Source organism: Ascaphus truei, chromosome 14, assembly GCF_040206685.1.
Source record: "Ascaphus truei isolate aAscTru1 chromosome 14, aAscTru1.hap1, whole genome shotgun sequence".
NCBI lineage: Eukaryota > Metazoa > Chordata > Amphibia > Anura > Ascaphidae > Ascaphus > Ascaphus truei.
The window spans coordinates 39,927,585-39,938,550 of record NC_134496.1 but is presented as its reverse complement, the minus strand read 5'-3'; the positions used below and the strand labels follow the sequence as shown (position 1 = coordinate 39,938,550).

At 42.1% G+C, this 10,966-nt stretch overlaps 1 long non-coding RNA gene across 1 annotated transcript; it reads left to right on the top strand.

Moving 5' to 3' along the window:
* The first annotated feature begins 5,634 nt into the window (after positions 1 to 5,634).
* Positions 5,635 to 8,495, top strand: LOC142465413 (uncharacterized). The gene is made up of 3 exons (XR_012787878.1): positions 5,635 to 5,781; positions 7,395 to 7,519; positions 8,274 to 8,495. It is a non-coding gene; the product is annotated as an uncharacterized LOC142465413 (long non-coding RNA).
* The last annotated feature ends 2,471 nt before the right edge of the window (positions 8,496 to 10,966 follow it).

The following is a 10,966-nucleotide window of genomic DNA, read 5'->3' as shown; positions in this document are numbered from 1 at the left end:
ACACCGCTAATTTACATGTTATTACCCAGAATCCCTGGCTGCAGTGGAAGCACTGCTTGCTAAGGCTAAGGTCCCACTGCATGCGCCGGCGCGCCCGCCTTGCGTCCTGATGGCACGTGCACGGCACTTCACCGCGATCTGTAGGGAGTTTGTTTAGGCGCGGTGGGCGTGGCCATAATGGACGGGGTAATGTGCGAGATTGCTGTAGGTAAATACAAAAACACACACAAATGAGCTGCCCTTGTGAGCCTACCAGCCCCTAATAGGGGCTGAAAATCAATACACCCCACTCACCCAGCTGCCAGATACAAGACGGAGGCGCAGCACTTAATTAAAAGAAAGGGGAAAGGAGGCAGAGGCTAGGGTCCCGCTGATTGGCTCCCTGGCGCACTATGTGACGTGTCACCGCACGGGATCACAATCCTGTTGTATCCCCTGCTGGCTGACGCATCACAGTGCGCAGTGAGCCAGGAAGCGAGGCGTCACCGGGGACAGCTAGGGAGGAGGTAAGGGGATGGTGAGAGGCGCGCACGCAGCCATGCGTACCACCGGCTGCAGCGGGGACCTAGCCTAAGGGATAATGGGGAAAGAAAGGGTTGCAGACCTGACTGAGACCTGCAAATGCCCCACATTTATATTTGCTGTAAAGCATTGTTACAATTTCATTAAAAAATAATGTGACACTACTGTATATTTTAATAGAAATGGTCAAATATATAGCACTTCAAAGTTAGATCCAACAAACCCCTTGGCCAGTGAATCCATGTCAGAGAATCCCAGAATATACGATACTTTCCAGCTCTCTCCCAATGCAATTCCACAGTGCGGGGAAACAGCCTCAGGCGAGGAGAATCCTGCTTGTGCAGCCAACACAACACACACAAACAATTCTCCATTTAATCACCACCCGATGAAAGGTCCATAAGGGACCTGAAATGTTGTCTTTCCGCTGTTCTTGGCTGTCACATTACATGGAGAATTGCATTATGAACCTGTGAGTAGAGTTGTACAGGCATAACCGGGTTTAAGGACACTCACTTTAAGTACACTCGCGAGTAAGGACATATGGCTCAATAGGCAAACGCCAGCTCACGCATGCGCCAGTCAGCACGTCCTGAACAGCAATACCAGCTCCCTACCTGTACCGAAGCTGTGTGCAAGCGGGGAAACTATAGAGCCTGTTACAAATGTGTTATTTACATCAGTTATGCACGTATATGACGATTGCAGAACAGTACATGCATCGGTAAATGGGGAAAAGGTAGTGCTTCACTTTAAGTACATTTTCGCTTTACATACATGCTCCGGTCCCATTGCGTACGTTAATGCGGGGTATGCCTGTACTTTGTATCTCGATCCTAGAGGAGACCTGCACTTTGAAGAAACTGTCTCTCTCCCAATGCACACACAATGCTTGTGGTAATCACTGTGGCTTTCATTTAATTGCAGGGGAGGGGTAACATGTTATTTGAGGGGAGATCATATTTCATGAAAAATGACAAAACAACAATTTAATGATATTTAAAAAAAAAAAAAAAAAAAAAAAAAAACACCCCAATTAAATGGTTTGAATTCTCTTCATTTTTAAAACATAATCATTTCTCTTTTGATGGTAAAACCCGTTGAATTGTGTGACCTAAGAGTATCCCAATAAAAAGACTGCAGGTAAAGATGTATACGTCATTATAAAGGTCTTCCATGTGTATAAGTGCGTTCTGCACAGCTACTTATAAATTATATCATAAAACAGCCAAAGTAGGCCAGTTAAAACGGTGTTTTATGGATCACATAAAACAGTGTCTCCTGCTTTCACAGTAGCATGACTTCACTTTATTAGGTATTGGTTGGTTTAAGGTCTTTAGAGAAATATACAATAAACCAAAAACTGCATTACATGGCTAATATACACTCAAAAAAAGATGTATAGGATTCACTTAATATACAGATTATATTTGGGGTTTGAAACAGAAATAACCCAGGGGCCCTTTAACAATTGCAAGATTTACAGTGATGTATACGTTTAAACATCAATAGAAAACAGAATGGAACAATACAAAACTAAAAGGGTCACACATGGATCTTTTATATGTAGGTACCACGCTTAATTTAGCCTTTTGACTCCCAGAGGTGCAGCAAGACACTTGAATGGCTTGTCTGGCAGTAAATGGGTTAAGAAATATATTAAGGGGTTTTATGGTGAGGAGACAAAAACAGACCATGTGGGACTCGTCTGTTTCTTCTATTATTTACTTGTATTGATCCTCTTGAACGTAACCTCAAAAAACCTGCAGAAAACGAAGGCGTAGGAGCTAATATGTGCTCGTGTGCTTGGCTCCTAAATTGTGAATGTGTCCAGATATTAGACTTTTCTCTACAATCATCACACTCAACTGTTGTCCGTCTTCACCAGAGGTTTGGTGGGTTTTTATAACTGTGTATTTGATGGTCGCTGCAGAGGTCCAAGGGAAATCTAGATTCTTCTGTAAGTGTTAATGCACTAACGTGCAAGGTTTTTCACATATCTAGTTGGTACGTACACTCTTGAAACTACACACGGGAGCAAAATATAGGGACTAAAAGCTTCCTCTTGTTGCCCTTTCGAATGTGTTTTTTTTTATTTTATTTTTTATTTGATGCTCCGTTGAAGATATATGTGTTTTGAAATACTGTAGTACGTTTCTGGGAGTTTAAAATGGAGCTGTTCCTGGAGCTCAGTGCCATCTAAAGGTTGCCATGGCAACATCAGGAGGGAGAAGGAGCGGCTCAGTGAGTAAAGACACTGACTGGCACTGAGTTTGAAGCAGGGGAACCTGGTTCAGGCTCCTTGTGACCTTGTGCAAGTCACTTTATCTCCCTGTGCCTCAGGCAACAAAAGCATAGATTGTAAGCTCCACGGGGCAGGGACCTGTGCCTGCAAAATGTCTCTGTAAAGCGCCACGTAAAACTAGCAGCGCTATACAAGAACATGCTATTATTATTACATCAGGAAAATCAGCATTTCCAGCATGCTCATGGGACAAGATGCTAACATTTTGAGTTAAACGCAAAGGCTTCTGGGAGGATTGCTGCTTTAATTAACATACCAGATATTTGGGAGATGATGTAAAGAATTAGCTGCTGGGCCATATTGGCAATAATATGGTAAATAATGTCATACACTACTGAAGTCTTCTATGGATATAAAATCATCAATCCAGCTGTCTGTGTTTATAACTTTACAAACAATAGTGACAGTGTATCTGACCTCTAACATTCAGGATACAAAAACAGGCATGGAAAGCGCGCGTGAAATCCAAAGAGGTTTGTCCTTGCAAATAGAGCAGAGACGTGTCAGCATACGGCAGACCTCAATCCTCCTCTGACTGATAGTGAATTATAGACTGAGATGTATTTGGTAGCCTTACTCATTGGCTGGGAGCATGCGGTGCAACGTGTGGTACCCTAAGGCTGAGTCCCCGCTGGCGCTGAGCGCGCTCATGCTTAGAGCATGAGCGCCGGGTGTCCTGCAACTTGCGGACGCACGTGCGGGGGGGAGGAGGGGGGAGCGCAATTGCGGGCTATATGAGCAAGCGGGAAAGTATAAAAATTAACAGAAGCACAGAGCATGTGAGCCCGTACATGCGCGCGCATCGCGTGAGCCGGAACTTGCATATATATATATGCAAGTAACCGAGCCAAGCGTCGCAAGCTCAGCGCCAGCGGGGACTCGGCCTAATCTGTCGGTAACTGCTATTGACTTCAATGGCAGTAAACTGCCACTCAAGCCAATGGCAGTTACCATGGGATCTGGGTACGATACCCGGCACCGCGGCCTGATGAATCCCCGCGGCCTGATGAATCCCCGCCTGGGACTTTCACAGTCTGGCAGTGACTGCATTTAGAGTCACCTAAAAGTGAAACAAAGCAACAAAGGGGCTCTGTGATCGAGAGAACTAATGCTGTAGAAAAGGCTAAACATGCAGATTCAGTCATTTGTATCACTGATAAGTGTCTCACACTGTAATATACAGTGACCGCTAGCAGCATAAAAATACATATTGACGGTCTAACTAGGGAGCAGGTATTATTAGTGTATAAGGGTCTGGATCTATGTACTGACATGCAGCAAATAGCAACAACACTGCTAATATAAACCCTGCCAGAAAGTGTTTCTCATAGTGAGCGGTACAATGAAATGTTATTGGCAGGTGCTCTGTAAGGTTAATACCGACACACCGACTAAGGCGTCCGCTTATTAGTTACTTTGTTTTTGCTACCTACACCTGCTGTGAAGGTTAATACACCAGTGGGAAAAAAATACTTTGCACTGTGCTATACGACGCAGGAGTAAATCAGATGTAATTAGCATCCCCAATAATGTGCCAAAGGGAGACCATATCCTTCTGGAAAATATCATTTCGAGCATGTTCAATCTTTGCCGTGTATGAGAAATGTAATAAACCTTTAGAATAAATTGGCAAAGTTAGTGACATTATTCTGAATAATTGATGATTCCGTCTCTATGCTTTTCGCACCAAATAGAAACGTTTGCAGTATTATACCTTGACATGTTTAATATTAATAATGCTGTTAATTTCATGTGGTTTAAAGGTTTACAGATATTTTAATAAGAAGGCTCTGTTGTTGCTTCTAAATTAGCACAATTACTATGTAAGTGTATATGGAAGAAAACAACGTTGTGTTAATGTAATGATAGCAAAGCAGGAGAATATCACATCACTTGCTCAGCATCCCCTATCAATGTACTTTAGCACTGAAATCATTCTAGGTGCTTTAAGTTGCTACTGAAATGTGTTTCTTTAAGTTAATAGACATTTAATGATCGATGTAGGCATTCTGTCGTATAAGCACGTTCATATTTTCATCGTGGAAAAGGAGAAGGAAAGAGCCTTATAACAGACTTTCCAATAGCCCAGTGTCGTATTTAACACTTTCGTTGCTCGGTGGGCCTGCACTGCATGGCAACGTTGAAAGGGTTAAAAGAAAAATAAACCCCAGGGCTTAAGACAAACTTTTTTGTTATAGAAAGACCAGATACATGGAACCATCTTACAGCAGAAGTGGGGGAAGGTCAAATACAGTCAAATAATTAATGATAATTAATGAATGATTAGACACAAGGAAACCTACAGTAATACGAGAAGGAAGTCTTACATCTGGTGGAATATATATATATATATATATATATATATATATATATATATTCCACCAGATTTAAGACTTCCTTCTCGTATTACTGTAGGTTTCCTTGTGTCTAATCATTCATTAATTATATATATATATATATATATATATATATATATATATATATATATATATATAAAATGAAAGAAAAAAGCGCCCAATCCTAGTGCATTACTGTGCAAAAAGTATTTAATTTCCCAATAAAAATGTTCAAATTGAACTCACAAACAAGGAGAATAAAAAAGCATTTTATGAGTTAATACTCATGCTCCATGGTTCTGTAGGCGTTGCTGTTCCTCTGCTGCACTCCGTGACTCCCGCATCAAAGTACAGCCCTCGTGTGCCTCTGCCTGCAGAAACTGACGATGTTGGGCTCACCACAGCTTCCTTCCCCCGGGAACACACCAGCCGATGATCCAGGTTGCTACCGGGGGCACTGTGTGCGGCGGAACGATCAGATGACACCACACAAAGTCCACTGGTATCGAGCAGGAGGATTACAGCCAGAATTCAAAAGAGACGCTTAACAGGACCTACAGCACACTTGTCCCTACGCGTTTCAACAGCATAAGCTGTTTTCATCGGGATGGATTCTGGGTGAGTAACTCACGTTTATATACACCCTCGAACCCTATTTGTCTAATCAAAGAATGATTGAGAGAATCATTAATAGATCAGGTGCAGATAATTAGTCTAATACCTCCTGCATACAGAAAAATAGGCAGCTCTATATAAAAAAACAATGAACATCCCTAAATTTGGGCTCATCAACCCATAGCTGATGATATAAAAAGCTGACACTTATTACTATGTTTCTAATACAAACAGTTTGATTATATATAGAATAAATATATATATATATATATATATATATATATATATATATATATATATATATATATATTATATACTGTGATGGCACCAGAAATCAGATTAATCACATAAATTAATAGTTTGTCCTTACCCATCTAATTGACCCTTTCTGGTGACCCCATATCATCAACTTGATAGACGTGAGTCTACAATCTTGGGCACTATACTTTTCAGAAAACAAACAGATAGAAATAAGCTTTTATATGCGACTAGCTTCCACATCCCTGCCCTAAAGCACTCAGGCTGGTACAGAGCTTAAAAACATGGAGCACAGCTTACTTGATAGAGGGTATGATCTTCAGGAAGTACAGAAGAGTATCACACAGGTATCCCAATTGAGGTTTGAGCCCGAATCTCTTCATTCATCTACCAAAGCGACTACCTCAGAACGTTTCCTGATACTGACTACTTTTACAGCATCATCATTCTCCCTTCTTAAAATCAGTAATGAGCCATTGGATATCCTCTCTGCAGGCTCTAATGTAGCTGGTACTTTTGAGGCTAAGCCTCTATTCTGTTACCCACCGGGCCAAAACCTCAGGGATCATCTTATACATACAGACACCCCCCGAACAGTACCAACATCATCCTGCTTAATGCTCAAACCAGGATGCTATAAAAGTACTGGTGGTACCACTTACCAGTATATGGTATCCGGTAATACCATTAAGCATCACAAAAAAGATCAACTATCAAAATTAAGAAACATGGGACTTTCTCTTAGTCAGTTTGTAATATACATTATAATGTGCCCATTTGGCCTTTATGACCAAAAGACGAGCCCACCTTCCGTGAGCTGAAGGTGCAATTCAAGCAGACCACCAGAGTGAGCAACCGGTTGTCCTGCATATCTACAAGACCAGACACCAACTACCTTCACTAAGCTATATGATCATTGATCAAACTGATCAATCAAAGAGAGGTGGCCACTGGTCTAATCTCCTCTTACGCGGTGAAGCTTGGTGGATTTTTTGTTGTTGTTGGACACCGACCTCTCGGATGTTGAATGAAAGAGTTATTGGGTTGCTTTCTAACCGATTTACCTCCTCCTTCTAACTATGAACATATTTACCCATCACCTTGCAAAGGCCCTGATATATTGCATGTACTTTGCAAACTCATTGCACGTGTTGATGACACTTGAGTGTGCAATGTCGCCTGTCACCTGTCACAGGTCACAGTGTCTCCAATACAAATAACCGGATCATTATACTTGAACATGGTCTTCCTGGACTGCACCAAAGCTGTGAAGATTTCACTTTAAAATTAAAGATAGTCTCCGCCGCACACAAGTTTCAAAGACCCCCCTATTTACGCTGTATCATTTTATTTTACAGGTGAACATTGGGGAAACAACATACTGAGCCACTAATTGAGCCAGCTGTGCTGAAGTAGGGATATCCTGGAAACCTGGCCTGTTGGCGGCCCTCGAGGACTGGAGTTGTGCAGGCCTGCTCTAGGGGTTATATATTGCGATTATGTTGTATGTGGCACCTATGTCTTGAGGAGAGTGAAGAGAGGAGAGAGCTCAATTAGGCATAGTGGAAGGATAACGTGGGGGAAATGTCTATCATTGCTGAAGTTATATTTACCCCTGCCTTGATCTTCCAGTGAAGAGCCTGGAGTAGACATGAACTCCACTGGATTGAAGGGTCCCATTGTCCGTAGTAGATCTACCATACTTTAATAAATTACCCTCCCCATATGAAAATAAGGGAATCTCAGTACATTAAGTAGGGGAAAATGTAATCATTTGCTGGTTACCTAGTACAGCTGGTCTAAATATTGCTTGTTTGTGCTAACTACAGGAAATTTGACATGGTGAAAATAAGCCTCCAAGCTTATGCTGACAACTACAAACAGATGATCTTATTAACATGCAAACAAACATACTTTACAAGCCAATATCAGCTGCCTGACAGCGGTACCCTAGTCCTTTGGTCACCCTGCCTCAGCAACTTATTCTAACAACATACAGTATATCACTGATTTGTATTGCAGCATTTTGCAGGCTAAGCAGTTATCCGTGTCCCAGAGCAGATAGTACGTAACCATGTGTATATTAGCACAGAAATGTTGTTAAAAGTAATGCCACACATCAATCTGATTTATCCAACATGTATTAATGTCAAAGGGAACAGAGCAATAAATCTGAGAGAATGCACAAAAGAATATGCTCACTGGGAAATATTGACTTGATTTTCTTTATGATTCAGGTAATAATTCAGCCGCCCACGGAGCCAAATTTTGCAGGAATGTCAATTCATGCAGTATGGGACAGCAACATGTACCTATGGCATTGACTAATGAGCCTGAGGGGCCTGGAGACAGAACGAGAAAGGAATCAGAAGGAAGAGAGAGAAAGGAAGACAGATAGCAATGGGAACATTTGCTAGCCATCCACAATCATATCAGTCCTGAATAAATGCGGTTTTATAACAGCCTTCAAATAAAATCCGGAGCGTCCCTACTTACCTTCTTTGGAAGTTGGCAAGCAAAGGTAGTAAACCTGCAACAGCAAAGGGTTTTCTCTGCACTCAGTCTTACTTACCCCACCTACCGATGACTACTTCTCTTGGCAGTGGTAGTTACTGAAGTATTTAGGAAAAAAAGCCCCCAAATTCTTATTCTGACTATTTGAGGGGAAAAAAGGGGGAATATTTCTATACAGATGGCACAAACTAAAGTAGCAAACGTGTTTATTCCATAAAACCGTTAAAAAAAATGTAAAAAAATGGCAGGGGCTAAAAAACGAGTTTTGATAAGTCATGTCACATCCACATCGCACAACAGATACTAATGTCAATTATAGACTATGGGGACATAGTATATGGTACAGCACACCAAACTAACCTTAGCAAACTAGGCACCCTCTACAACTCAATATGCCGCTTTGTCCTACAACACACATCACTCCGAAATGCTCCAACAACTAGACTGGCTATCCCTTGAGTCAAGACGCAAAGTAAGTACATTGTTCCTGTCTTGCCTTCAAATACTTTCTGGACAAGCTACCCGCCTATCTGACAAAGCTCCTCACCCCTACCACACGCTGCACTTATCTCCTGAGATCTGACTCCAAGACTGTTCAAGGTCCCACGGTTCAACAAATAATCCCATCACTCCTTCTGTTAGTGTGCCCCTCCCCTATGGAATAACCTACCAGAGACTCTGAAAACTGCCTCCAGTATACACTATATAACAAAAAACATGCCCAAAGCTACATTCAATATGATAAAAATACACTGTGAAATACCTATATATCTCTTGAAAAAGGGCAATTTAGTTGAACACTTTGGCCAAAACGTTATAAGCCTGCTAGCCACATCAGGGCAGGTCCTAAAACTAACTGATTAAAATTCTTATTTACCTCCTATAATCAGAGGAAGAATGATCGCATTGGATCTGTCACAAGCAGCTGCATGAAAGACCTGCTCACTTGAAAGTGGGGAGGGGCGAGCTTAAACCCTGGGAGGGAGGCTCCAAAACAGCTGAGACCAGCTGAACAAAGTTAACAAATACACAGATACCTAGAAGTCACAACATTTTGCTATCAGCCAAAAATGGGGACTCGCACTTTCCCAGCAAATAGATAGCAGTTTCTACACTGGTGTAGTCTTAGATGTCTTCAATCTCAGGTGAATGTCAGGGGTCTCTGCATTATGATGCACAGGTCTTTGCATGCAGCTGATTGTGACAGAGAGAGTATTCTTCCTGATATTGTCCAGGAACATAATGCAGAGACCCCTGTCATTCACCTGAGATTGAAGACATCTACGACTACACCAATGTAGAAACTGCTATCTATTTGCTGGGAAAGTGTGAGTCCCCATTTTTGGCTGATAGCTAGAAGTCACAAAATGTTGGAACTTATTGCACTATTTCTTTGTTTTTTATATGGTGAGACCTGCACTCCCCAAAGCTACAACTACAATCTGATTAGAAGAGAAATGGGACCTTTCCTACATTGGGTTGAGCTGCGACTTTTTCACCGTATTCACAAAATTTTACATAATTTACACATTTGCACTATCATTATTTACGTCATATTAGTGCACTGTATACACCTCTTAGTGATTATATATTTAATATTATTTATCACTGTTTTCACACTTTGTATAGGAGCGCCAAATAATCACTTTTTTTTGCACAAGACACAGATACCCAGCAAGCTCTAAGAAACCCCCAAAATGACCACATAATATATATATATATATATACAGGAAGGTCCCGCTTCTCTGCGCTGCGTTATCCGGCGTTCCGCTTATCCGGCGGCGCCAAGAAGGGGGCCGCCATCTTTAAATCGCAGTTGCGCATGCGCAGAACGGGCGGGTGCGCCCGGCGCGCATGCGCAGACCGCTGTCTGCGCGCGCATACCGTAGTTTGCGCGTGCAGACCATAGGTCGCGCATGCGCAGAACGGCAAAAAACGCCGTTCTGTGCATGCAGAGAACTGAAAATCGCTGGATCCGCTTTACGGCTATTTTCACTTTATGGCAGGGCCCTAGAACGGAACCCGCCGTATACCCGGGGCCCTGCTGTATGTATATAAGTGCCAAAAGGAGTGCTACTGGGTGTGGCTAAATGAATACAATAAAAACAAAGAAGCTCAAAGCTACATCATTGTCATGCCTTGGTCATGGTCATCAGCCACTGCTAAGTGTCCCGAACAGTTGCATAAATTTGTATTCATGTAACCGTCTCTCTTTCAGTGTTCTAAGATTACCTTTTAGAATGGCCACCTTCAGATTGTTCATCTTATGGCCAAAGTCAGAGAAATGTTCACCAACAGGACTGTCTCTTGTTCCGCGTGTGATGCTGTGGCGACGCAGGTTCATTCTCTTGTTTAGCCCCTGTCCCGTCTCACCTATGTAGTAGCAGCCCCCTGGGCATGTCATGCACATGAGGTA